The 26,188-nt window shown below is 46.8% G+C and overlaps 1 protein-coding gene across 5 annotated transcripts in view; it reads left to right on the forward strand.

Annotated features, from left to right (window-relative positions):
* The window catches only part of CARD11 (caspase recruitment domain family member 11), a 110,063-nt gene that overhangs the window by 17,915 nt on the left and 65,960 nt on the right, over positions 1-26,188 (forward strand). Inside the window, exon 1 of one of the 5 annotated variants that reach the window (XM_032604527.1) lies at positions 17,902-17,925. The exons of the other annotated variants lie outside the window; for them this stretch is intronic. The gene's annotated coding sequence lies outside the window, so the exon portion shown is untranslated. Of the gene's footprint in view, positions 1-17,901; positions 17,926-26,188 lie in introns of those variants that run through there. 5 annotated transcript variants of the gene reach the window in all.

Below are 26,188 nucleotides of genomic sequence, written 5' to 3' on the forward strand. Positions count from 1 at the left end.
GCATTTCTGCAATTTGGATCTAATGTGCCCAGGTGTGTTTTTCTTGTTATTTACCCTGCTGGGTATTCTCTGAACTTCCTGCATCTGTGTGGTTTGGTTACAGATCCAGTATTAATTCAACTATTAGTAGTGTTCTTGGCCATTAGTAATTCAGCTGTTTGTTTTGCTTTCTCTCTTTTGCTTCTCCCTCTGCTCATCACATTAGACTACACTTATGACATCATCCAATAACTCTTGCTTATTCTGCCCTGTTTTCTTTTCACTCTGTTTTCACTTTACATTTCAGTTTGCAAGTTGTATTGACCTATAGTCAAGCTCGCTGATTTTTTCCCTTGGCCACATCCAGTCTACCGACGAGCCTGTCAAAGACACTTTATTTCTGACACTGTGTTTTTGATTCTCCCTAAGAGCTTCCTTTTCTCTGCTTACATTCCCCTTCTGCATGGTGTCCAGTTTTTCCATTAGCGCCCTCAACCTATTAATCACAGTTATTTGAAATTCTCTGTCTAGAGTAATTCCAGTATTTGTGTCATATCTGAGTCTGGTTCTGATCATTGCTTTGTTACTTCAAAATGTATTTTTTCTTGGCTGTCACTTGAAAATGTTATTTTCTCTTGCCTTTTGGCATACCTTGTGCTTTCTTATTGAGAGACATACATGCTGTGTTGGGTAATAGGAACTGAGGCAAAGAGGGCGTTAGGGCTTTAAGTGTGAGGGTATCTGTTAATCAGGCCAGGCTTTGGGCTCCGTTCGGTACTTTTTGCAGCTGTAGGTGCCAGAAGCTTCAGCTCCTCGAGTACCCCTGCTTGTGTCTCCCTTCTTGACCCTGGGCGTCCCCCTGTTCTCCTCCTTAAAGAGAGTCTGGTTTTTTCAGCTCTTGTGGCTGTAACCACCGTGGTACTGGAGCCCCGTTGCTGTGGGGGGAGGGGAATGGTCTATAATCTACGACGAAATTTCAGTCCTTTCGTGGGCTGTGTTTCGGGGCTGAGGCATTCACGAGGGCTTCTCCGGTGACGTAGTTTTCCTCTCTGCCCCTGCCCCCCACTCCCTCCCCAGGCGCAGCATTCCCAGCCTGTCTCCTCGAAGCCTGGTCCTGTTGACTGTGGTCTCTCCTCCCACTTCGGTGAGACAGGAAGGCTGGAGGGGTCCGGAGAATGGAGGAACTTCTTCACCTGGGTGGGATAAGGCTTCTGAATTGCATCTGGCCAAGTCCTCTCCCCTGGAGAAAAGGCCTTTGTTCTGACTAAGGCTCTGGGTCTACTTCACAGTGGTTTGTCTTCCCCTCCCTCTGCCAGAGACACCAGGGGGTCTTTCTGGGATCCTCTCCATGAAAACCTGGAGGGATTCCTGGGGGTAAACCCAAAAGAGTGTGGTGGCCCCCTAAGCCTATGTCCCCTCCAGCTTTTCACTTTCACGCTGGTCCTCACTCAGCCTCCAGCAGTTCATCAAAATCACCATTTAAGTGTTCCTTCCTGTTTATGGCTCCAGCAAACTCTTCTCCCTATAAGTAGATCTCATTTGCTGTATCCCTCTAGATGTCCCCATCTCTCGGGCTTTCAGGGTGCCATTTGTCCTGTGGCCTTAGTTCTCTGGTGGGTCCAAGAAAATTGTTGGTTTTCAGTTTGTCCAGCTTTTTCTTGCAAGGATGGCAATGATAACTTTCAAGCTGTTTACATGTTGTAGCTGAAACCAGAGGTCAATACCAAGCTGTCTTCATTACTGTAAGATATTAGTTAGGGTCAGCTACACTGCGTAACAAATAGACCCCCCCAAGTATCAAGGTCTTAAAGAGCAAGAGGTATGTATTTTTTTTCTTATGTAAAATCAGGGTGGCTTTCAGGTCAGCAGGATAGCTCTCCTCCATGCAGTGCTTCAGGCACCCAGGCTCTTTCCATCACGTGCCCCACCATGCCTAGGCTACAGTGCTGTTTGCATCCAGGCAGCAGAAAGAATAGGGCAGAAAGGTGCACATACGGGAGGTTTAGTATGGACCTGGCCCAGAAGCAAAGCACAGCACTTTTGTTCACATTGCATTGAGAAGAATTCAGTCCATGCACCCAGAGAAAAAGAGAATGGAATTTCAGGAACAGCTACCGTCCTCGCCACTTACTGCTTTACATTAGCTCTATCAGTCTACTGACCGTGTTCTTTGTCAGATGTGTCTTGACTCTTTTGGTCCTTTGCTTCTACTTATGTACTTGAGATCCAGCTTCTTGTGTTCTATTAAACACTCTGTTGGGATTCCAATTGTATTAAATTTGTAGATCAATTTAGGGGGGACTAGCATCTTTATGATAATAAGTTTTTTCATCTGCAAACTTGGTTTGTCTTCCCATTTTTAAAGATCCTCTATAATGTCTTCCAGTAAAGCTTTAAAGCTATAAAGGTCTTGCTTAGTTTTTGTTCAACTTATTCCTAATATCTTTTGGTTTTTACTGCTATTATAAAGAATATGAAACTTTAAAACTTTTAAAAGTCTAAAACTTTGCATTTATGTTGTTACTAATGTAGAGAAACACAGTTGATCTCTTTTATATTTAACCTTGGATTCATAACTATACTAAACTCTTTTTAACATTCTGATAGCTAATCTCTAGACTTTTTTTCATTTTTCTATGTAGATAATATCATTGGTGAATTATGACAGTGTTTTCTTTTTTACCATTTCTTAGACCCTTTGTTTCCTTTTCTTTTCTTCGTTTATTTTTTTTACTGTGCTGGTTGGCATCCCCAGTAAAGCATTGAATAATAGCGGTAATCGTGAGCATCTATGCTTTGGCCTCAATCTTGAAGGAGAAGCTTTCAAAGCTTCACCTTTAACTATTGTGTTTGCTAGAGGATTTTTGTGGATATATTTAATTAGGTAGTAACGTTTATTTCCTTTCCATTCGTAGTTCACCAATATATTTTATCAGGAATGCATGTCAAATTTTATCAAGTACTTTTTCTACACTTTTGTGTTTTTTTTTTACTGAAACAGCTGCATAGGCACACCTTGGAGATACTGCAGGTTCGCAGGTTCGCTTCCAGACCACCTCAGTAAAGCAAGTCATATGAGTTTTTTCGTTTCCCAGTGCATATAAAAGTAAATCCTTGTTGCTTATCTATTTTTGGTTAGTAGTTTGTATCTGTTAATCCCATACTCCTAATTTGTCCCTGCCCTCCTTCCTCTCCCCTCTGGTAAACTGTACGTTTGTTTTCTATGTCTGTGAGTTTGTTTCTGTTTTGTGTGTAGATTCATTTGTGTTATTTTTTAGATTTCACATATAAGTGATATCATATAGTATTTGTCTTTCTCTGTCTGACTTACTTCACTAAGTATAATATTCTCTACGTTCATCCATGTTGCTGCAAATGGCAATATTTCATTTTTTTAGTGGCCGAGTAATATTTCCATATCTGTTTTTTTGTTGACTAATTCTCACCTCAGGTGTATCTATTCTACTGTTTAACCATCCTTTGAGGGCTTTAAAAACCACACGACTAAGGACAATTTCAAACATACAAAATAGAGAGATTCAAATAAGGAACCCCCTCCTTTTTCCCATTGTCCAAGTTCAGTAATTATCCACACGTGGCCCTTCTTCCTGTATATCTTTTTTTTTTTAATATTTATTTGGTCGCACCAGGTCTTAGTTGTGGCAGGCGGGCTCCTTAGTTGCAGCTCCAGGGCTCCTTGGTTGTGGCATGCAAACTCTTGCAGCATGCCTGAGGGATCTAGTTCCCCAACCAGGGACCGAACCCAGGCCTGCTACATTGGGAGCGCGGAGTCTTACCCAGTGCGCCACCAGGGAAGTCCCTTCCTGTATATCTTTATACCCCACCACTTCTCCCCTCGCAGGATTGCTTTAAAGCAAATCCCAAATTCCACGTCATTTCATCTCTAACCATTTTAGTCATAAAGTTTTTAATTTCAATGATGATAGTTTTTCATTTCTAATTCTGTTTGGTTCTTTTAGAGGTCTGCCTGTTTATTTTGAGTGGTTATTTACTTTTTATGTTTTGGTTCTCTTTTTTATTTATTTAAACATCCTAAATATCATAATTCTGTATTTGATCAACTTCTGATATCTGAATTCCTTGTGTATCTGATGCTGCATTTGCTGTCCTGCTAACTATTGGTTATTGGGCTTTGTTTCATTTTATGATTTCTTTAAAATCGTGAGCTCATGTTCTTTGAAACTTTATCTCCAGGAAAATTTTGAAGTCCGATTGAGGGTTTGCTCCCCCCGAAGACGGTGTGGGTTTGTTCTGCCGATGACTGGGTGTAGTATGAAGGGATCACTGTTTGTTTAATGTGACCGCTTTATTGAAATATAACATACATACAAAAAAATACAAATCATTAGCGAACAGCTTTTGTGACCAAGAAACAGAAGGTGATCAGAACTACAGAATTCCCTCCTACTCTTTCCAGTTACTTCTTCCCCTCAAAGGTCACCACTGTCCTGAGCATAGTTTTGCCAGTTTTCGTGTAAATGCAGTCATCCAGTCTGTGCTCTTTTTTCGTACCTGGCCTCTTTCACTTAGCATGTGTCCGTGAGGGTCATCCAGGTTGATGCGCGAGCGGCAGGGTTCATTTTGCTTTGTCGTATTATATTCCATTCTGGGGATCTCTTCTGTGGCTGGTGAGCACGTGAGCCGTTCCCACTTGTGGGATGATGACGGTGCTTCTGCACACTTCTTGTGCACGTGTTGTGGGAACATACCACGACTTCCTTTCAGATTCGTAAGTAGGAGTGGAACTAAGGGCGTCCACAGGATACTTCTGCTTTAATACTCACAGTTTTCCAAAATGGTCGTACTAACTTATATTTCCTCCAGCAGCACAAGAGTATGGGGTGATTTAGGGTTTTTTTGTTGTTTTTTTTTTTCGCGGTACGCGGGCTTCTCACTGCTGTGGCCTCTCCCGTTGCAGAGCGCAGGCTCAGCGGCCATGGCTCACGGGCCCAGCCGCTCCGCGGCATGTGGGATCTTTCCGGACCAGGGCACGAACCCACGTCCCCTGCATCGGCAGGCGGACTCTCAACCACTGCACCACCAGGGAAGCCCAGGGTGATTTAAATTAAATCCTCAGTTTGGTGCTTTTTGGCCCATGAAGTCGAGTGAATTTAAGGTCCTCAAGCCACATGAAAGCGGTGGAGAGGAGACTTTCCCCTCCACTCAGCTAAGGCTGAGACAGATGGGTTTCCTCGCTGTCTCCCCGTCTGTGGGTTGTGTAACTCATCGCTTCTGTAGGAATGCAGCCCTTGAGGGGCCCCGTGCTGTAGGCCAGGGTCTCTGGTCTGACTCCCCATTGCAGTCTGGCCCCGATCGGTTCACCTGGGCTTAGGAGAGGCCTTCGGGGCAGCCTGAGCACCTGTTCCCTCCCTGACTTCTCTGGACTTCTGCAGCCAATTCACTTTCGGCCCCTGAGGACTTCTCTTCGTGTCTTGCCCGGTCAGTTATGCACTTTAATAAATATTTTAAAGTATTTTATCTGGCATTTTAGATATATTATGGTGGAAGTGCTTTTAGACCACATAATCTTCCCCCAAATAGTGGTCCCTTGCTGCTTTCCGTTTTCCAAAATTTTGCTGACATCTCTCATCTGCTGCGGTCTTCTCCATTCTCTATGACCATGTGAACATACACACCCACACCCACACACACCTTCCTTTACTGTTGAACTGGTGCATTTTCAGGAGAGAGCAGAGAGGAATGTGTATGCATTTAACTGGAAATTCAGCCAAAAGCATTTTTCTTTTTTTTTTTTTGGCCGTGTCGCGTAACCTGCAGGATCTTAGTTCCCCGACCAGGGATGGAACCCGCGCCCCCTGCAGTGGAAGCGCGGAGTCTTACCCGCTGGACACCAGGGAAGTCCTAAAAGCATTTCAAGTAATGTTTTTCTCTGCATTTACTGGTGACTCTTCTCTGGTGCTCCTTTCTCTTCTCAAAAGCGTGGTCATTAGATCAGCAGCTCTGACGTCTCTTGGATTCTCGTTAGAAATCCAGGCTCCTAGACCCCACCCCAGACTTTCTGAATCATTTCAAGAGCCCCAGGTGAGGGACTTCCCTGGCGGTCCGGTGGTTAAGACCCCGCGCTTCCAATGCAGGGGGCGCGGGTTCGATCCCTGGTCGGGGAACTAAGGTCCTGCATGCTGCGTGGCGCGGTCAAAAAGAAAAAAATGAAAGAAAGAAAACAATAACTGGGAAGGCAAATTAAAAATAAACTATTATATATAGAATGGATAAACAACAGGTCCTACTGCATAGTAGAGGGAACTATATTCAATTTCCTGGGATAAACCATGATGGAAAAGAATGTATATATGTATAACTGAAGCACTTTGCTGTACAGTAGAAATTAACACAACATGGCACGTCAACTATACTTCAATAAAATAAATTTTTTAAAAAAGAGCCCCAGGTGATTCCTCCGTGCAGTGAACTTTGAGAGGCGCTGGTTGGCACCGAGGGTCTCACCTGGGCCCCTCCCCCTTCCCGCACCTCCTCCCATCCTGGCTCCCTGCCCCTCTCCGCCTTGGGTCCCTGAGAAAGCCGGGAGCTTAGGTGCAGACGTTCTCCACCTGGAAGTTAGGAGCAACTTCCCGAGCTGACCTCACCTGGGCAACACCAGGGCTAATCACATCCTTATTTGGGGCTGGGCTCTGAACTCAGTACTGTAAAGCCTTCACGGGAGATACCAAGGTATACCCAGGAGAGGCAGAGATGGTGAGAAACAGCCCTTGACATTAAGACATTCTCGGCCTGGATCTGGGAGAACATTCTGGAGAATGAGAAACAGCCCCGAGGGCAAAGAGTAGATTCCTGCGCATTGAATGTAAATCACAGGTTGTTACACTAGCACTTCACCGCTTTGGAGTCAGACGCCTGGGCTTGTCCTAAAAGCCCCAGAACTTTGTTTTCCTGGGATCTTGGATTCAGTTGAAGCTCCCAGCGTTTTGCTGGCCAAACTCAGGCCTCAGGTGATAATGTCATCCCACTGGACTCCATCCCTTGATCCAGGAGCCGCAGGGGGACCCAGGACGGCTGGGAAGAAACACGAGACAAGGTGCCGTCGAACTCCATTCGCTCAGGATCTTTCTCCCCAGACGCTCTGGCCTTGCCCTCAGTGGCCTTGTTTGATCTCAAAGGTGGAGGGGCCCACCCTTCCAGAGGTCTCAGGTGACGTGAGTTGGGTCACCCCGGCCCTGGCCGCCTGACATTCCATATCCTTCTAACGCCGCATCCCAGTTTTACCTGTTTCTAAGAACCAGGCCTTAACGTGCCCTAACGTTACTAAGTGGAAGACGGGCACTCTCAGAGTTCCGTTCTCCAGGACCATTGCTTTCTCATCTGCCAGGTGGATGAGTCACCTCAAGTTCCACCGAGATTCTGTGAGTTTTGACTAATGGTGCTATGAGAGTGGTTTGAGATTCCTGGATGCAGCCTGCCGGTGAGTCAGTGCCTAATGTTGGTATTTTAAGTAAGAGAGTCTCGATGCCCTTAATTACTTCCCTGGGCGGGCTCTAGAATCAGAGTGGGGAACCTGCTGCCCACGCAGAGTCACCTGACTCAGCCAGGTGAGGAGGGAGCTGGCCTAGGAGCCACTCCATGCCGAAGGCCCCTGAGCCGGGGGAGTGCTATGGGCTGAATTGTGTCCCCTCCCCAAATTCATGTTAAAGTTCTAACGGTGAGCACCTCTGACTGTAGGTGGAGATGGATCTTTACAGAGGTGATTAATGTAAAATGAGGTCACTAGGGTGGGTCCTAATCCAATAGGACTGGTGTCCCTATAAAAAGAGGAGGTCAGGACACAAGACACCCGCCCTGGGCGCCAGAAATCATGGTGCAACGTTAAGTACCGCAGCTGGCCGCAGTGAAGCTCCTGGGCTCAGTGGAGACCTTTCTCACATATCTACAGCCCTCGGGTCCCCAGAGCAGAGCGGGAGGGTTGGCTGCAGGAGAAGTATTTAAGGTTCATGCCGTCCCCTCACCCCCCGCTGCCATTCCCGGTATTATGGAGCACCTCGGTGGGCATCGGGCTGAGCTAGTTTGTTTTAAATCGGCTCGCCCGACCCTCTGTGGGAGCTTCTGGGAGTTCACTTTAAAGTCAGAGAGAGAAGAAGCGGGAGCTGCCTAATTCCCTGCTTCAGTCACACGCGAAATCTAGTTTGGTATCATCCCCGAGTGACACGTCTCTTTCATGACACTTGGAAGCAGATGACAGCTCTTGGTGCCCTGCCTCTCTGCACGGAGCGGTCAGGACAAAAGAGTGACCTCGTTACGAGGCCCACCGCCCTCCCTCCCGGCCTGTCTGCCTCTTACTGCAGACTTCCCATTATCCACTCAGAGGCAAAGGGGCACTGGCGACACATGCCCGAGGCCACCTCTGCTAGAGGGCCCTCAAACCACCAGTCAGGTCAGCTTTCTAGACTCAGTGTATGCACTCAGCCCAGCTAGTCACCCAGACGCAGGCCCCACCTGCTCCCACCTGCAGCGCCACCCCAGGGTGCTCCCTGCCTGTACCACCTGCTCTGCCGTCAGCCGGTACAGAGCCCACCTGTCGTGTGTCTCACTTAAGCCCCGTGAAACCTGTTCTGGCCTTTCCTCAGCACTGCTGCCTACCTCCTGAATTTCCATTGCATTTTATGATTAAAAAAGAAAGCACAGTGGGAACGTAAAGTGGTGCAGGCCCTGTGAAAAAGTCCCGCAGTTGGTTAAACACAGAATTACGATGTGACCCAGCAATTCCACTCCTAGGTAGGTACCCAGAAGAAGCAAAAACAGGTTTTCAAACAAATCCTGCACACGGATGTTCATGGCAACACTGTTCACAAAATAGTGGAGAAGCCAAAAGGTGGAAATAACCTAAATACACATTAGCAGATCAATGGATAAACAAAGCGCGGTAATGCTGTTATTCAGCCGTAAAAAGGGACGTTGCAGTGACATAGGCTACAATGAGGAGAAACCATTACACTCAGTGAAAGAAGCCAGACACACAAGGCCCCTTATTGTAGGATCCCACTTCATGAAATGTCCGGAATTGACAACTCCAAAGAGACAGAGAGCAGATTGGAGGCTGGCAAGGGCTGGGGGGGAGGACCTGACTGCCGAATGGGCTTGGGGCTTCCTTTAGGGGTGATGAAATGTTTGGAATTAGGTAGAGATAATGGTTGTACAGCATTGTGAATTTATGAAATGCCACTAAATTGTACCCTGAAAGTGGTTAATTGTACGTTGTGTGAATTTCACCTCCATAAGAAGGAAGAAACCGTGGATTCTTAGAGTTGGAAGGAACTTTGATCCAGTCCAACCTTGTAGGGGATGCAGGAAGACACTGTAGGGGGTCCCCGACAGTCTCCCTCCCTAGTGACCCGTGATGTATGAGAGGTGACACCGAATGAGGAGAAGGGGCCCAGGCAGGTGACAAGCATTCAGGTGTGGGAAGGTGGCCCTCTGCTCCGTTCCCTCCTTCCCTCCCCTGTTCAGCAGTCATGTAGAACATGATCAGTTCTTATTTTAGCCTTTGGTTTCCCAGCAGCGGCAGGCGGAGAAGCAGCACGACTCAGTGGCTGTGTTTGTTCAGCTTTGGGGCTGGACAGGTTCGGTTTAAATCCGGCCTCTGCCAATAGGAGCTCTGTGACAGCGGGCAGACTCCCAACTTCGCTTAGCCCTGATTCCTCTTCTGTGAAATGGGGGTGTCGTCGGGATCTATCAGATACATTTAAGTAAGACATCGGCTCTGTGGGGCTCAGCGCCACGCCTGGCACAAAGCACCCGAGAACAAGGTTAGTCGTTGTTGGTATCTGTGATCCCAAGTGCCTCCGTTGTCCTTGTTTGGGTTTTCATGTTAATCACCAACTCCATCTTCTCCTGGGTAGTTAGGGTGACCTTATAACTTACTGTCCAAACCAGGACATTTTTCGTCTCAATTAACAGATAGAGGATTGACTCCCTTCCGTGTGTAGTTCTATGAATTTGGGCGCGTATATGGATTCAAGCGACCACACCACCACAATTCAGATTCAGAACCGCTCCATCACCCCAGATAACTCCCTGAAGCTGCTCCTCGGTAATCCACCCTTCCCTCATCGCAACCCTGGCAACCACTGGGGTTCTGACACCGTAGTTTTCTCTGTTTTAAGAATATTGTACAAATGGAATCGTCCGGTATGTAGCCTTTGGAGACGAGCTTCGTTCACTCAACACAATGCCTTTGAGATTCATCCGTGTTACCGTGTGTATCAATAATTTGTTCCTCTGCACTGCTGGGTAGTATCCATGGTATGGATGTACCACGTCTGTTCACCCTTTGGCGGATACCGGGGTGGCTTCCATTCTGGTAATTATAGAGAGCTATTATAAACATCCGTGTACAGGCCTTTGTGGGAACATAAGTCTTCATTTTTCTAGGGTGAACATCTAAGAGTGGGATTGCTAAACAGTTTTCCAGAGTGGCTGGTGTGTGCCAGTTTTCAGTCCCATTCGCAACGTGTGAGAGTTCGATTTGCTTCACGTCTTCGCAGGTACTTGGTACTGTCAGTGATTTTTCTTTGAAGGATGCAAGGAGGGGTGTCGTGGTATCAATAGCTCATCATGGTTTTCACTTGCATTTCCCTAATAGCTGACGGTATTGATGTCTTATCATGTGTTTGTCATTCATATATCCTTTTCGATAAAATGTCTAAGTCTTTTGACCATTTTAAAACTGGGTTGTTTTCTCAGTGGTAACTTCTGAGAGTTCCTTCTGTGTTCTGGATCAAATCCTTTGTCTGAAAGGTGATATGCAGAACTTTTCTCCCAATCTGTAGCTTGTGTTTTCATTCTTTTAATAGTGTCTTTTGCAGAGCAAACTTTTTAATTTTCAAGAAGTCCAATTTGTCAATTTTTCCTACCATGTACTTTGCTTTTGGTGTCTTGTCTAAGAATTCCTTGTCTAACCCATCGTCACAAATATTTTTTGTTTTCTTCTAAAAGTTGTACAGTTGGATGTTTTATAGTTAAACATGTGATCAGTTTTGAGTTAATTTTTATATAAGGGGTAAGGTATCTGTTGAAGTTAATTGTTTTGCACAGGGCTCTCAGTTATTCCATCACCATTTATTGAAAAGACTGTCTTTCCTCTACTGAGTAGCTTTTGAACTTTTGTCAAAAATCATTTGGCCATATTTCTGTGGGTTTAATTTCTGAACTCTCTTCTGTTCCTTTGATCTATGTGTCTATACTTTCACCAGTACTCTGTTGATGACTGTAACTTCATAGTAGCTTCAAAATCAGGTTTCCAAAATCTTTTTGATTATTCTAGTTTCTTTGCCTTTCCATGTAAGTTTTGAAAATCAGCTTGTCTTTATCTACAAAAAGTCCTGCTGTGATTTTTATTGCAATTGGGTTAAATCTGTAGATCAGTTTGGCAAGAATTTACATCTTGACCATGTCAGGTTTTTAAATCCATGAACATGGTATATCTCCCCCTTTATTAAGGCCTTCTTTGATTCCTTTCATCAGTGTTTGTTCAGTGATTAGGTCCTGTTCCTGTTTTGGGAGATTTTTACCGACGTTTTTTATTTTGGGTTTTGGTTGTTTTTTGTTGTTGTTTTGGGTTTTTTGTTTTTTGTGGGGGTTTTTTGGAGCTCCTTTAAATCAAACTTACTCTTAAGACTAAGAAGAGGCACTATTAATAATTACACCAGGGCAATAGGCATAAACCAGTGTCGTCCTGGGCAAATCGGGAATTATTCTGATAGAGCGTGATGCTCAGACTGGACACAGAACTCCAGATGTTTTCTGATCTCCCAACACACAGTGAGGCTTTTATCTCTTAGGACCTGGGCACTCTACTCCCACTATTATGAAGTAGCCAAGATTGCATTGTTGCTTGGGTTTGTTTTATGTTTTATTTTTATTTCTAAAAACTCATACATGAAAACATTCTTTTAACTTTTTCAAGTGATGTAGACAAAGCTCTTAGGTTTTCCTTTACTAGCATATCATCGGTGCTGGTACACAGCCTGAGGAGGGCTGTCAGTCTGGCGTGGCACCTTCCAGACCCCTCTCTAGGCGTGTGTGTGTAGCTACAGAAATACATGTTTCAGTTTTGTGGGTTTTGTTTTCTGAAGTAGCGTCATACAACACTTATTGTTCTGCAGCTTGTTTTCTTCGCTTAAAAATACGTCTGGGGCTTCCCCGGTGGTGCAGTGGCTGAGAGTCCGCCTGCCGATGCAGGGGACACGGGTTCGTGCCCCGGTCTGGGAAGATCCCACGTGCTGCGGAGCGGCTGGGCCCGTGAGCCATGGCCGCTGAGCCTGCGCATCCGGAGCCTGTGCTCCGCAACGGGAGAGGCCACAGCAGTGAGAGGCCCGCGTACCGCAAAAAAAATATATATATATATACGCCTTATAGGGGGCTTCCCTGGTGGCGCAGTGGTTGAGAATCTGCCTGCCAATGCAGGGGACGTGGGTTCGAGCCGTGGTCTGGGAGGATCCCACATGCCGCGGAGCAACTGGGCCCGTGAGCCACAACTACTGAGCCTGCGCGTCTGGAGCCCGTGCTCCGCAGCAAGAGAGACCACGATAGTGAGAGGCCCACGCACCGCAGTGAAGAGGGGCCCCCACTCGCCGCAACTAGGGAAAGCCCTCGCACAGAAGCGAAGACCCAACACAGCCACAAATTAATAATTTTTTTAAAAAAATACGTCTTATAGATCTTTCCATGCTAGTGTAAGTGCCACCTCATCCTCATTGATACCTGCAAGGTCTTCTGCAGCATAAAAGCATTGTGTTTAATGTAATCAGCCCTCTGTTGATGGGCATTTAGGAATTTTTCCAGTCTTTGCTCTTCCTCGTCTGCACATGCCTCCTGTGCAGAGAGGTGAATGTTTCTCTAGCTCAGGTGCCAACACGGAATTGCCAGGTATAGGGTACATGCATTGTGTGTCTTCATGGATGTTGCCAAATTGCCCACAAAAATTGCCTGGACCAACTTATATTCTCACCAAGACAGCGTGAGAGCATTTTTTCCTCACACTCTTGCCAAAACTTTATTTTACCAAAATTGAAATTTTTTGCTGCCCGGGTTGCTGCAGTGGGTTAAAGGTGCTCACAGCTGATGCCTGTAGGTCGTTGATTATGTTCCAGGCACTGCCCCAAGAGCTTTACCTGTATGTATTGACTCATTTAATCCCATGACAGTCTTTTGAGGTGGGCTCCTTTATTGTTCCTGTTTTATAGCTGACAAAACTCAGGTGCAGAATGAAATCTTATCGTTTGAAATATTTCCTCGATTATTACTGAGCCAAAGTATTGCTGCTTCATGTTTACTGATCACATAAAACTCTGTAACTTGCTGGTTCATTTTCCTAATTTCCTTTTCTACCATGTTCCTTGTCTTTTTCTTACTGGCATTCTGCACATTAATCTTTGTTTCACATATTACAGATATTTTCCTCGAACACAGCTTACACTTTAACTTCGTGGCACTATTTTCCATCACACGGAAGTGTTAAGTTATGATGTACTCACATTCATCAGTCTTTTCCCAAATGACATTAGCACATTATGCCTTGTTTAGGAAGGCCTTTCTTATCCCAAGGTTATAAGCATATTTTAAATTTTGCTTCCTATAAAACTTTTGGAATTCATTATTTAATTTTTAAGTCATTAATCTATCTGCAGATTACTCCTGCAAAGGGTCAAAGTAGGAATTTAATTTTCTCCAAATTGTTAGCAGATTCTCCCAGCAGTTATTGAATACTCCTTTTACCCCTGTGTTGATGTGAAACGTTACCCTAATCACGCACTAAACTTCTACACAGAGGTGAGTTGTTTACCAGGCTTTTGTTCATCGATCTAATTATCTGTCTCTGTACCACTATAGCCTGTTGTTTCTCAGTGTGTTTTAGTATCTGGAGAGATACACGTTAACTTGTATTTAACCATCTTACTGAACTCATATTCTAGCAGTTTATGATCTCCTTATTGTTCCTTTAAAAATGACTTTTAATTTATGTTTTTAATGTTTCTTTGGTGTATAGATTGGAGATGGTATTCTTCTGCAATTTTAAAAAAAATTTATATTTTCATCAACGAATATACCACATGTTATTTCTGCTTTTCATTATTGCTTGAATTTTTGGTGGCTAATACATGGTGAATTTTTGTAAAAGTTCCACATGTATTTGAGAAGAATTTGGCTTCCCTGTTTGTTGGGTACAGAGTTCTGTAGATCCATTAGGAGCAAACAGGCTGATTATTTTGAATCCTCTGTAACCGTGCTTATTGGTCCGCTTCTTAGGGGGTTCATGAAGTCTCTTACTGTGACAGTGTCTTTGCCAATTTCTTCTTGTATTTCTCTCAGTTTTGCTTTATGTGCTTCAAAGCCATGTTGTGAGGCACATAAACGTTCATGATACTTGATAGTTCCTCTTAGTAACATAAAATCTCCTTTGCTGGGGCTTCCCTGGTGGCGCAGTGGTCGAGAGTCCGCCTGCCGGTGCAGGGGACACGGGTTCGTGCCCCGGTCCGGGAAGATCCCACATGCCGCGGAGCGGCTGGGCCCGCGAGCCATGGCCGCTGAACCTGCGCGTCCGGAGCCTGTGCTCCGCAACGGGAGAGGCCACAACAGTGAGAGGTCCGCCTACCGCGAAAAAAAAAAAAAAAATCTGCTTTGTCCCTCCTTAACTTGTGATTCTTTTTTCTCAAAGGTTTTTTTTTTAAAGCTTCTTGCCTTTTGCAGAATAAATCAAGTTCTCTTTGTTCTACTTTTTCCTGTAACTGTTTGCTCATCATTGTTTCTTATTGATCATCTGTCTAGTTGTTCTATTCATTATTAAAAGTGGGTTACTGAAGTCTCCAACTATTACTGCTTCTCCCCTTAATTCTGTCCATTTTTGCTTCATGTATTTTGGGGGCTCTGTTGTTAGATGCATATGTGTTTATAACATATTTAATCGATTGATTGACCCATTTATCCATATATAAAATCCTTCTTTGTCTCTTGTAACATTTTTAACTTAGAATCTATTTTGTTTGATATTAGTATAGTCACCCCAGCTCTCTGGTTACTATTTGGATGGAATGTCTTTTGCCATCCTTATTAGGACCCCATCCTAATGGCCTCATTTTAACTTAATCACCTCTTTAAAGACCTTATCTTCAAATACACTTGCATCCTGAGGTACAAGGGATTTGGCTGTCAGCATGTAAATCTGGGGGACACAATTCACATCATATTGGGCAGCTACCATTGTTTCTTATATCCTATTTTTTTCCCCTTGGAATTTCTTTCCTCCTTACTAATGTGCATCATTTGGTGATTGTTTAATTAAAGGTATGTGGATGGTAAACATTTTGAGTCCTTGCATATGTGAAAAATATGTTTTTTCCCTGTCTTATACTTGAGTCATTGTTTAGCTGAATATAGCTCCTAGTTTAAAAATCATTTTTCCTTGGAACTTGAAGGATAATGCCCCCATTATCTTCTTGTATCTGGTATTGCCAATTAGTCGATCTTATTCCATTTCTTTGTAGGCAGTATATCTCTTCCAGCTTTGTTGTACTTAAGGTATATGCATTTTGTAGACATAATGCCATTGTACACTTAATAGTACATTGTAGTATAGTGTCAGCATAACTTTTTTTTTTTTTTTTTTTTGCGGCACGTGGGCCTCTCCCTGCTGTGGCCTCTCCCGTTGCGGAGCACAGGCTCCGGACGCGCAGGCTCAGCGGCCACGGCTCACGGGCCCAGCCGTTCCGCGGCATGTGGGATCTTCCCGGACTGGGGCACGAACCCGCGTCCCCTGCATCGGCAGGCGGACTCTCAACCACTGCGCCACCAGGGAAGCCCTCTTCCAGGTTTTAGGACTTTTCCTCGTGAGCCTTGTGTTCTGAAACTTCATCAGTGTGAATAGACGTGGTCTTCTCACTTCTCAGCTTTTTTCAGTTCTGGCAGTTTTTTTTCTTAGAACGTCTTTGAGTTTATCTTCTCCATTCTTTTCACTTTCCCCTTCTGAATCACCTGTAGGAGAAATGTTGGAAGGTCTGGGATTCCATTCTCTTGACTTTGCTTTCATTCTGTCCAGCCTTTTTTTTTTTTTCTGGATCCTGGGAGAATTCCTCAGTTCAATCTTCCAGCTCAGCAAGTCGGTTGTGGGCTGTATCCATTCTGCAAATTCAGTCCACCTGCTGGTTTTTGTTCGTGTTCTTTTAAATCTCCGTTGGCTGAGCCCATATCGCTTGCATCTTTCTGGGGACGTTAAGTGTGCGTGGTCTAGTGGTTCGTTGTGCTGGCTCTGTGAACCACTCCCCTGGGGCAGGCTGTTCGTTGCACGTGGTTGTCCCTCTGTCGTGGTGTTGCCCTGAATGTCTGGTGTTTCTTGGTGAGGGGATTATATTTACATTGGACACTTGTTCTCTATAAGCTGTCTGCCATGGCTGCATCTGTTCACTGCAGCCTTTGTGTGAGACATGATCCCAGGTGTGTTGTGGGGAGAGATGCTTCAAGAACCCCTTTTGTTGGCTCTGAGACCGCCTGTTCCTCCTGGGTTTTACCTGCACACCCTATCCCTTACCCCAGATACTGCCTTGCCTCTCTGACCCCCAAGCCCATAGTCACAGCTCTCACCTGCGGGAAGATGGCCCCAAGGTTTGCTGCCGGGCCATGGGAGGTGGAGGGGTTTGCAGGGGGTCAGCCAGCCTGGACGCTCCTGCCCCGGGCTGGGTTCTAACTCGTCACCCTAGGACCACTGCTGTATCTGGCACTTTCAAGCTTGGAAGTGACCTTTTCTGCTGCCATTTGGACTTACATTTTCTCGTTCAGTCTTCTAGTTAAGAGATTCTTCATAATTTCTCATCCACTGGGTTAGGGATGGGAGGAAAGGGAGAAATTCCATCATATACAGAATTTTCCTTCGTCATACAATCTTACATTATTTTTTAAGTACCCGTTTTACATTGTTGTGTCACTTTGAACTTAGTTAATCAAAAGAGCCCAGGATGTTTTTTGTTTCTTTTTTTCTTTTTTTTTTCCAGAAGTCTCTGCCATGCAAATCTCCCTTATCCCGTCCTTGTACACTTTTTCAGGGCGAAATTCAGCACTATACATCTGTTTCTGTTGAATTCCATCTTGTGGTTTGGGCCTTATAGTCCTGCCTGTCAAATCTCTTTAAATATTGATTTATCATATTTATATAATTTATCATATTAACTATCTCTTCCAGCTCTGTGTGACCTGCAGAACTGGTAAGATTCTCCTTTATGTGTCCACTCCCATCATTGCCAAAAATGTTGAACACAGTGGGGCTAGAAATGAGCTCTTTGGTGTCACTGCTTGAGACCTTGCCCAAGGTTTATTTATTTATTCAACAAACATTTATAAAGACAGAGCTGTTGTCAGTACCCTTTAAGTAATGCTGTTCAACAACTTGTGAGTTCACCTATCAGGAAAAACAGTCGATCCAAATTCTATTATCTTACCCTCAAGGTTATCGTGAAAAATCAGTCAGAAGCTACCATTGGACTGTACTGGTTGTTAATCCTAGCAGATTAGCATGTACTTGTCTTGCTTTCTCCCGGTTGCTCTGGTGTATTGGTTTGCCTTCCCAGGTGGAGGATGCGTTTCGTGGGGAAGGGTATTGATGTCGTTTCCTGCGGTGGGGGGATGTACAGTGACGCACACACACTCATTCTGACGTGGAAGCCATGGCAGCCTACGCTTTCTGAGTATTATTAGTATTAACTAATTATGTAATTCACCACACCACGGTCCTGGAGATGTTATGATTTCGATTTTATAGGTGGGGAAATACCTCGCGTAAGTTGCCCAGCTGGTTATAGTGGAGTTCGTTTGACTGTCTGTCTCCAAGCCCTGGCCTCTGCTTCCTCACGATTTGGGAAGAGGTTCAGAAAATACCATCCTCGGAAATTCCACCTGACAAGAATTGAGGTAAAATGAATGAGGTGATCCCCAGCCGGGGTCACCCATCTGAAAGGTCATTTGAGCTGGTTTGCTGGAGTGACTGGCTCCTTCCCCCACCTCACCAACAAGCACCAAGCCAAGTTGTAACTGAGTGCAAGGTGATGTCATTCACTGAGCCTGTCCGTTATCAGTACGGCGCCATAACAGAAGAGGGGCACTCTTACCTAAGAGTAAGAATTGGCCACGTGCTTTGTACCTGAGCTGCCCTGGGGAGGCCACGGCCTGAGGCTACTGACAAGTTCCCACTTCTCAAACAGACGCAGGAAGGCCTGGGGAGGACCTGAGTTCATTAGTGCCAAGCAGAGTGCCGGCACATAGTAGGTCCTCAGAAGGATGTGTTGACAGAATAAACGTGCTGCTGAGTTTCCACGCGGCAGGACCTGAGCTAAGCTCTTCCTACACGTTATCCGTTCACTCCTTGCAGCCGTCCTGTGAAGCTTGTACGCTGTCCTCACTCCCATTTTACAGGCAGCACCTTCAAGGCTTCGGAGTTGAAGCCCTTTTCCCCACTCACTCAGCTAACAAGCCGCAGAGCCAGGTTCAGACCCAGGCCTGCCTCACTCCAAAGTCCACTGCGTCGTGCTCCCCTAGGGGAAAATGACCACGTATAATGATAATAAAAATAAATTCGTGTTCTGGTTTATGAGTCGGCCCCGTAAGAGTCCAGATGACCCAGAATGAAGAGGAAAGTATTAGATTCCTCAAAACTGAGCCCTACCCCCCAAGGGGAAGGTGACCCCACGAAAGCATCACCAGCTTCCTGGTCTCTTTCTGGAGATTTCACTTTCCTCTCTGTGGTCAAATTTTCCTGCCTAAAGAGACCTAGCATGGCACTAGACATGTTAAAGCACACCGTAGACAGCTACAGAAGCAGCAGTTGGGATTAGCTGGCATGAGTCCTTATGTGGGAAGGCCTGTGGGGTCTTCGTGGCAGGCTGGGACTTGGAGGGAGCTGCTCACCTCTCTCCCAGCCCGTAGTTGTGCTTTACAGTCAGCGTCTGATTTCTTTAGCTTGCTGGAATTTGGCCGTCGGTTATCCTCAAAACGCCCAAGGATGCTGCCCTCGGCTGGCTGCGCTCCCAGCAGGTGATCTCAGCTATTTCTCCTCTTTTGGCCTCTCTTGCAGTTTCTTTCCCAGACCATTTGGAGCTTTGAAATCTCCACTCTAGCTGGTCCCGGGTCTCGCAGCCCCTTAACCCATAACACTCATTCACCCGGCAACTCTGTGAATGTCCTGTCCCCATGGGGACCAGACATCCCATCTCCATAGTAGCCTGCAGAAAGTTCATGATGGCCTGGGACCTGGAGTCCTTGGATGTGGCCTCTCCCCACAGGGACCCCAGGTGGAGAAGAAGTGATTTGGGGAGTGGGGAAGAGGAGGTCCCAGTGCCTTCTGGGGCAGATTGGAGGCATCCTGGAGGCATCCTTTGCTGTGCCCTTCCTGACTTTGCGTTCTTACCAAAAACGCGTCACGGAGCTGATGTGACACGGATTACGGCTAGTGAGAGGCCCTTCAGGCAAAGATTCATTATTAATAGGCCAGGCTGTGATGATTAGTTAGGCAGACTACCTGGGGAAGCTCGTGCAATCTGCTTCTGTGCATACGGCCTCCAAATGACTGGGGGCTCAGAACCAGGTAGGACTCTGCCAGCACTCGGTGACTGTTTAATGAGGTCTGGGCCAGGCACTAGGGAGACAGAGGTGAGTGAAACGGATGTGGTCTCCGGTATCAGGAAACCTCCGGGGTGGCAACAGCAGTAACATCTTGTGTGCGCACACCATCCGGTACTTTAATAAGGTCCTTCTCCTCCGTGGAAACGGTCAGCCCTTCCATTTCCACTGCCAACATCCGACGTCCAAGGTAACTGTCATCCTCTGCCTCCCAGGCTGCCCCCCCTCCTCCATTCTTATCTCCCCAGAGTCTGTTCCCCATCTGAGCCTCTTCAATCTGTTTCAAATGCAAGCCACATCCTGTCAGTCTCAGACCCGAAACCCTCCAGTAGCTTCTCCAGGTTCCTTCCCAGGACCCTCAGGGCCCCCCTGACCTGGCCCTGCCGCCCAGTTTGATGACACATCACGCCTCCTCTCCGTGTGGTCCCGGCACTCCAGCCCCACTCATCCTCCGACAGGCCCTCCCTCTGCGCCATCCAGCACGGGGGCTGCTCCCCAGCGAGGCTGTTGGGCACCTGAATATGTTCTGTCCAAACCGAGATGCGCTGTACGTGTGAATACACTCCGGGTTTCAAAGTCTTAGGATGAAAAAGAAAAAGGATGCAGAAGGTCTCCTCAATGTTTTTTATGCTGATCACATGTCCCAATGATCCTATTTTGGTTCTATTAGGTGAAATACAATATGTTATTTAAAATTAATTTTACCTATTTTTTTTTTTTTTTACTTTCTTTAACGTGGCTGATAAGAAAATTTAAGATGACGCCTGTGGCTTGCGTCCCTGGCCGACGTCTCCCTATTGGACGCTGTCCTGGACCCCTGCAGGCCCTTTTATTCTGTATCTTTGTGCCAGGATCTCTGGCCCCCTGATGTTTCATTTACTTGGTTCCTCCTCACCATCTGGGTCTTGAAATAAGACTGACACGGCCTCCCTGACCTCATCTAAGTACCTCTGTCAGCACCTGTCTGTTTCTTTCCTGGCATTCATCACACTAACTGTCGCAATTTATTGTGTCTGCTCCCCCAAACCCACGATGTGCCAAGCACTGTTCTAAGTCTTTCGCATGTATTCACTTTCTAAAGCCTCACCACCACCCATTTTACAGATGAGGAAACTGAGGGATCCCCACCCAGGGGTCTGGCCTCAGAGCCTGCTGTTCTGACCCAGCGAGGGCAGGGACCCCGCCTGCCTTGAGTTCCCATTTGGTACGTGTTGTGCAAAATAAGTGTTTGTTAATAATCCAAATGTCCATCAACAGATGGACGGACAAGCAGTGTGGTCCATTCACACAATGGAATGCTATTCAGCCATAACAAGGATGCGGTGCTGATGTGTGCCACAGTATGGATGGACTTTGAGAACGTTACCCTAAGTCAAAGAAGCCAGGCGCCAAAGGCCACGTATTGTAGGATTGCACTGATGTGAAAGGTCCACAGAGGGAGTCCGTAGAGACAGAAAGCAGACTAGCAGTTGCCAGGGGCTGGAGGAGAGAAGGAACGGGGAGTGACTACTAATGGGTACGGGGTTTCCTTTGGGGGTGGTGACAGTGTCCTGGAATCAGATAGCAGTGATGGTCGCACAGCCTTGTGAATGGATGAAAACGCACTGAATTATACACTTGAAACGGTGAATTATGACATGTGAGCTAGAACTCAATTAAAATAAACAAATATATAAATCGTGTGTTGATTGGATGAACCCTCAGAGGCAAATGGGAAAACCCAGGGTTCATCACCTTTCTCATGGAGCCACCAGGAAGCCGCACAGATGCAAAGAAAAGTTGTACCCGAGTCACTACTCATCGGTATTTCTCGTGCGTCTGCAAAGATGCCGGGCACTTTGCCAGGCATCGTGCGCCTGCTTCGAATAAGACAGATGGGGTTCCTGACCTTTGGGCTCCTGCAGGGAAGACAGGTGGTTCTATGAGTGCTTACAAGGGAATGGGAGGAGTGGGACCCCTGGGGCAGGGTTTCTTAACCTGGAGCTCAAAGGCCCCCCTAGGGATCCACGGATAGAATTCAGGAGGCCCATGAACTTGGATGGAAGAAATTACATCTTTATTTTCGCTAACTCTAACGAAAATATGCCATCTCCTTCAATTATGAATTCAGGTGACAAGCCATTGTAGTATCAGAGGCACTTTTAACTTTGTCGGCAACAGAAGTCACAGACATTTTCTTTCATATCCCATTACGGTTTCTGCAGACATCTCAGGATATTGTCTGTCTATCCCTATTTCAAAATCGGGGCGGTTGTCAGGTCTCAGTGTTAGATATTATTTCATGCATTAATAGGGAGGCACACACATTAAAAATTCACAATTCTTAAAGTATTGGATAACTCTGTTTCAATATACTAATTTGTAATCCTCTGTATGTAATTTCATGTATTTAAGAACATTATTCTGGAAGTGGTTCCAGATACCAAATGGATTTCAGAAAGTTGAGAAGCGCTGCCCCTCAGGGACAGGCTCCTTGTTCTGTAATGAAGGGAGTAGGCAGGCCTGAAGAGGCAGAGGACTGACACATGAGGGCCCAGGTGGCCACACCAGGGCCCAGAGGAGTGATGCTCGCATTCTAAAAGTGGCCGCAGGGCAGGATGGAGCTTGTCATGTCTGGTCCTCAGTGGGCCCCAAAGAATGTGAGTTGTTGTGTGTTGACAAAGGGCAAGATGGCCAGAGAGTTCTGGGGTCCTCGGACAAAGGACAACTTCTTCAGAAGGAAATTATTCTTCTAACCAGCCTTGGGTTGTAGGGTTTGGCCTTTGTTGCTTGAAAAACACTTTGAGGAAGTGTAGATGGAGAAAGCTCCAAGCAGCTTCCTGAGATACACAGCCAGGGTTGGCACTTACACTTATTCCAGTGTAAGAGGGGAGCCTCCACTTCAGGACGGTGATGAAGTGGTCCCACGTTTCTGTTGCAGGAACGGCAAAGGCAAGGAGGGTGCATTGTGAATGGCGTGTCAGCCATAGCTCTGAGTTTCTTGGTTTCATTGGTCCACGGCATAACCTTAACGTTACTTAAACGTAATTTGGTGGTGTTTTTTAGTACGGTTTCCCCTTCTTTTCCTCGCGGCCACTAACATCTCCTGTCTCGGGTCCCCACTCTCCCTTGTCACCATTATCCATTACTGCCACCGCCCTGCCAGGATGTCCTTGGAGGGGACTCTTAATGGAGCAGTCCTGGTTAAAGAAATCCAATGTGATTGAACTGCAGCGAAGAATCAAAATCCAGATATCTCAAAGGGATGAATAATAACTAGGTATTAAAGCATATTGGTTATTTATTACTAGCAGAAGGCAGGAAGACATTAGCATGGAAAAAGCTATAAATTAATCACAGCTGGGGATAGGAAACCTGAAAACGTCACCTCTATCTTTGTTAACTCTGTTTTGTTATTCTTGATGTGTCCCCACTTCTGTCCTTCCGTGATAGATTTTCATCCCAGCTGGCTAGCTGCAGGCACGAAGAGGGGAGACGAAACCCCCCAAAATGGTTAATCTCGTGTCACCTGGTGTTTAGAAGAGGGCGGCCGGGGGAATGTGCGTCTGTGAGCTGACCTAGATTCAGACCGTGGCCACGCTGCTCACTAACTGTGACCTCGGACAAGTCACCTGACCTCTCCAGACGTTGGGTCTCCAGTCTGTCGAGTGCAAATGGTTCTAGAACCTTCCTCACAGCACTGTCATAGGGATTAAATGAGATCTGGCCTTTGTGTGTTTAGTGCCATGTCTGATGACTGCTGTTGGTGACAAAGAGACAAAGGCCTTGCCAACTCAAGATGCTATCAGTGGTCCAGCGTTGCATTAAAATGCAGATTCCCAGGCCACACCTCTGGCCTCCTGTATTAGAGTCTGCATCCGACAAGATCCCTGGGCGAGACAATTAGACCTTAATGTTTGAGAAGCACTGACACAAGTGTTCTTGTACATATAAGGAATTTTTTAGTGAACTGGAGAAAGGGTGTTCTGTTTTATGATAAAACCAGGAAAAAGCTTACTCACGTTCAGAGAATGCATTGACTGAGCTGAAAGGTACGCTGGACGGCTTTGAATCCTCCTCTCTTTACCGTTGAGGACTCTGAGGTCTGGAGAAGTGAAGCGTCTGTCCGAGGCCACAGCGTTGGTGTTCTGGTTAAGTGCTGTAGCATAAAAACCACTCCAAAACTGAATGACGTGAAACCACAGTGATAATTTATTTCGCTCACGAATCTGCATCGTGGGCTGAGCTTGGCTGGAAAAGCGTGTCTGCTCCATGTGCCAAAAGTTTGGGGAGCCAAGATAGCGCGCTCCACGGCCGTGGGCTGGGAGCTGGGTCTGAGGGCTGGGAACCTCCCTTCCTCTCCACAGGGACCTCTCCCCGGCTGCTTCAGCCCCCTCATAGCATGGGGGCTGGGTGTTCAGAGTGGGTGTCCCAAGACACAGGCCGTGGGAGCTGCCAGTTTATTACTGCCTGGGTCCGGGCCCTGGCTGTGCGTCAGGCCACGTTTTTGTATGGATCAAGGGGTTGCAGAACCCACATCCAAGGGAGGAGACGTAGGCCCCACCTGTTGATGGGAAGAACGGCAGAGAATTGGGGGTCATATTTTAAAACTGCCACAAGTAGCCGTTAATAGAACTGGGATCCAGCACGGAGCTCTTTCTACAGTTCCAAGTTCCAACTTCCCTCCTGACCTTTCCTTGGGGAAAAGTAGACCCTGTCAGCTTGATTTTGCACGGAAACAAAAATAACTCCATCTTTTCCCTTTACAGTGTGAGCTCAGAGCCCAGGGCCTAGACCATCATCCTCTTCCTAGACAGAGCCCCCAGGAGCGGCCACAGGGGAGGTCTCCGCTCTGGGAAGCTCGTTTGTCACAGCACAGGGAGGCGGCGGCAGCTGCCTTCCCTGCCAGGGGCCTGCTGGGCTCAGGACTGACTGAGTTGACACAAGCCCCCAGTAAGGCGTGGCATCAAGCTTCGGCCGGTTCTGCCCGCCTGCGCCAGCCCAGGGCCTCGCTCCTCCGTCCCACGCGGGTTGGGCTGCAGGGAGCTTCTGGGCTCCCCGACTTTGTTCTCCCTGAGGAAATGGTGCGTGTCCATCTGCCTGGTTTAAGGTTTGGGGGTGGGGCTTTTTGTGTGTTGTTCGGTTTGAATCTAGTGAGCCTTTGTTGGAGCTGGGATTTGAGCTCAGCTTCACCTGCCCACAGCTCTGTCTTCCGTTCCAGACGTCATCTGGGTTCCTTCAAAGTGGTCTATGAGACAAGGATTTGCTCTCTTGAACTGGGATCACAGAGCAGGGAAGTGGGACGGGGAAGGGAAGGCAGCTGATCGATGAAGGCCTTGGTTCCACTGGTGAAAAGAAGGGTCTCCTGCCTCAAGGGCAGATCCCTGAACGGAGAAGGCACGTGGGCAGAGTACAACCCGATGTGACAAACGCTGTTCCGAAAGTCGGGTTTTGGGAGACGCGAGGCAGGGAGCCACACTGCTGCTGTGGGGTGGGGGGTGGGGGTTGTTCAGGCAGTGGTGGCTCTGGGCCCTGACGGGTGTGTAGGAGTCTGCCAAGTGGACACAGCAGAGGCGTGGCTAAAATACTTTGGCACGGCTGCTGTGTGGGCTCTATACCTTTTCCAGGGATGATGTCACACACACAAAATGATTGGAGTCCTCTCCTTTTGCAGTTGTTTTCCAAGCTTTGGGACTGTAGCTTGTAGCTCTCTGTAGCTGTCTCACTGAGAGCGTTTCAAAGGAGTTTCCATCACATTTGTTGAGCAGTTGCAGTGTTGTTGGAAAGACTGTCTTAAAGGACCCTGTTCATTTGGGTGTCATCAGTGAAGTCTCCTTTGTTTAAAAAAGGCTATTTTGGTTCATACGTCCCGTCATGTTGGGGGAAGAGGAGGGATGTTTAGCTACTGCTTAGGGACTGAATTGTGGCCCTCCCTAAATTCATACATTCATGCCCTAAGCTCCAACGTGCCTGTACGTGGAGACGGGGCCTTTGAGGAGGCAGTTAGCGTTAAATGAGGTCATAACGGCGGGACCCTGATCCAGTAGGGCTGGCATCCTTATGAGAAGAGGAAAAGACACCAGGGGTAAATGCACCCAGAGGAAAGGCCATGTGAGGACACAGTGGGAACAGCCGTCTGCAAGCTAAGAGAGTCCTCCCCAGAAAACAACCCTGCTGGCACCTTGACCTTGGACTTCCAGCCTCCAGAACTGTAAGAAAATCGGTATCTGTTGTCTAAGCTGCCCAGTCCTGGGTGAGCTGACCAATACAGTTACCAACAGAGAACTCAGCGTTTTTAAGGTGGGCATCTTGAAACATTCTTGCAGACTTCTGAGCTCTGTCTGGCATTCATGTGTGGACGCCATTGCAGCTCAGCCCTTTACACATACGTTTTCTCGTGTGTACACAGTGTTATGTTTTTGAGGCCCCTCATTTTCTGGAAAAGTTCTGCCCCTCCCCTACCAAGACACACACTCAGATCCCTGATGTTTGAAAACCCTCAGTCAGACATAGCTGTTTTCATGGTTCCGGAGCAGGTGTTCGTAGAAGAGATGACCAGCTGCTGAGCCAGACGTACCTG

The sequence above is a fragment of the Phocoena sinus genome, chromosome 15 (assembly GCF_008692025.1).
Source record: "Phocoena sinus isolate mPhoSin1 chromosome 15, mPhoSin1.pri, whole genome shotgun sequence".
Taxonomy (NCBI): Eukaryota; Metazoa; Chordata; class Mammalia; order Artiodactyla; family Phocoenidae; genus Phocoena; species Phocoena sinus.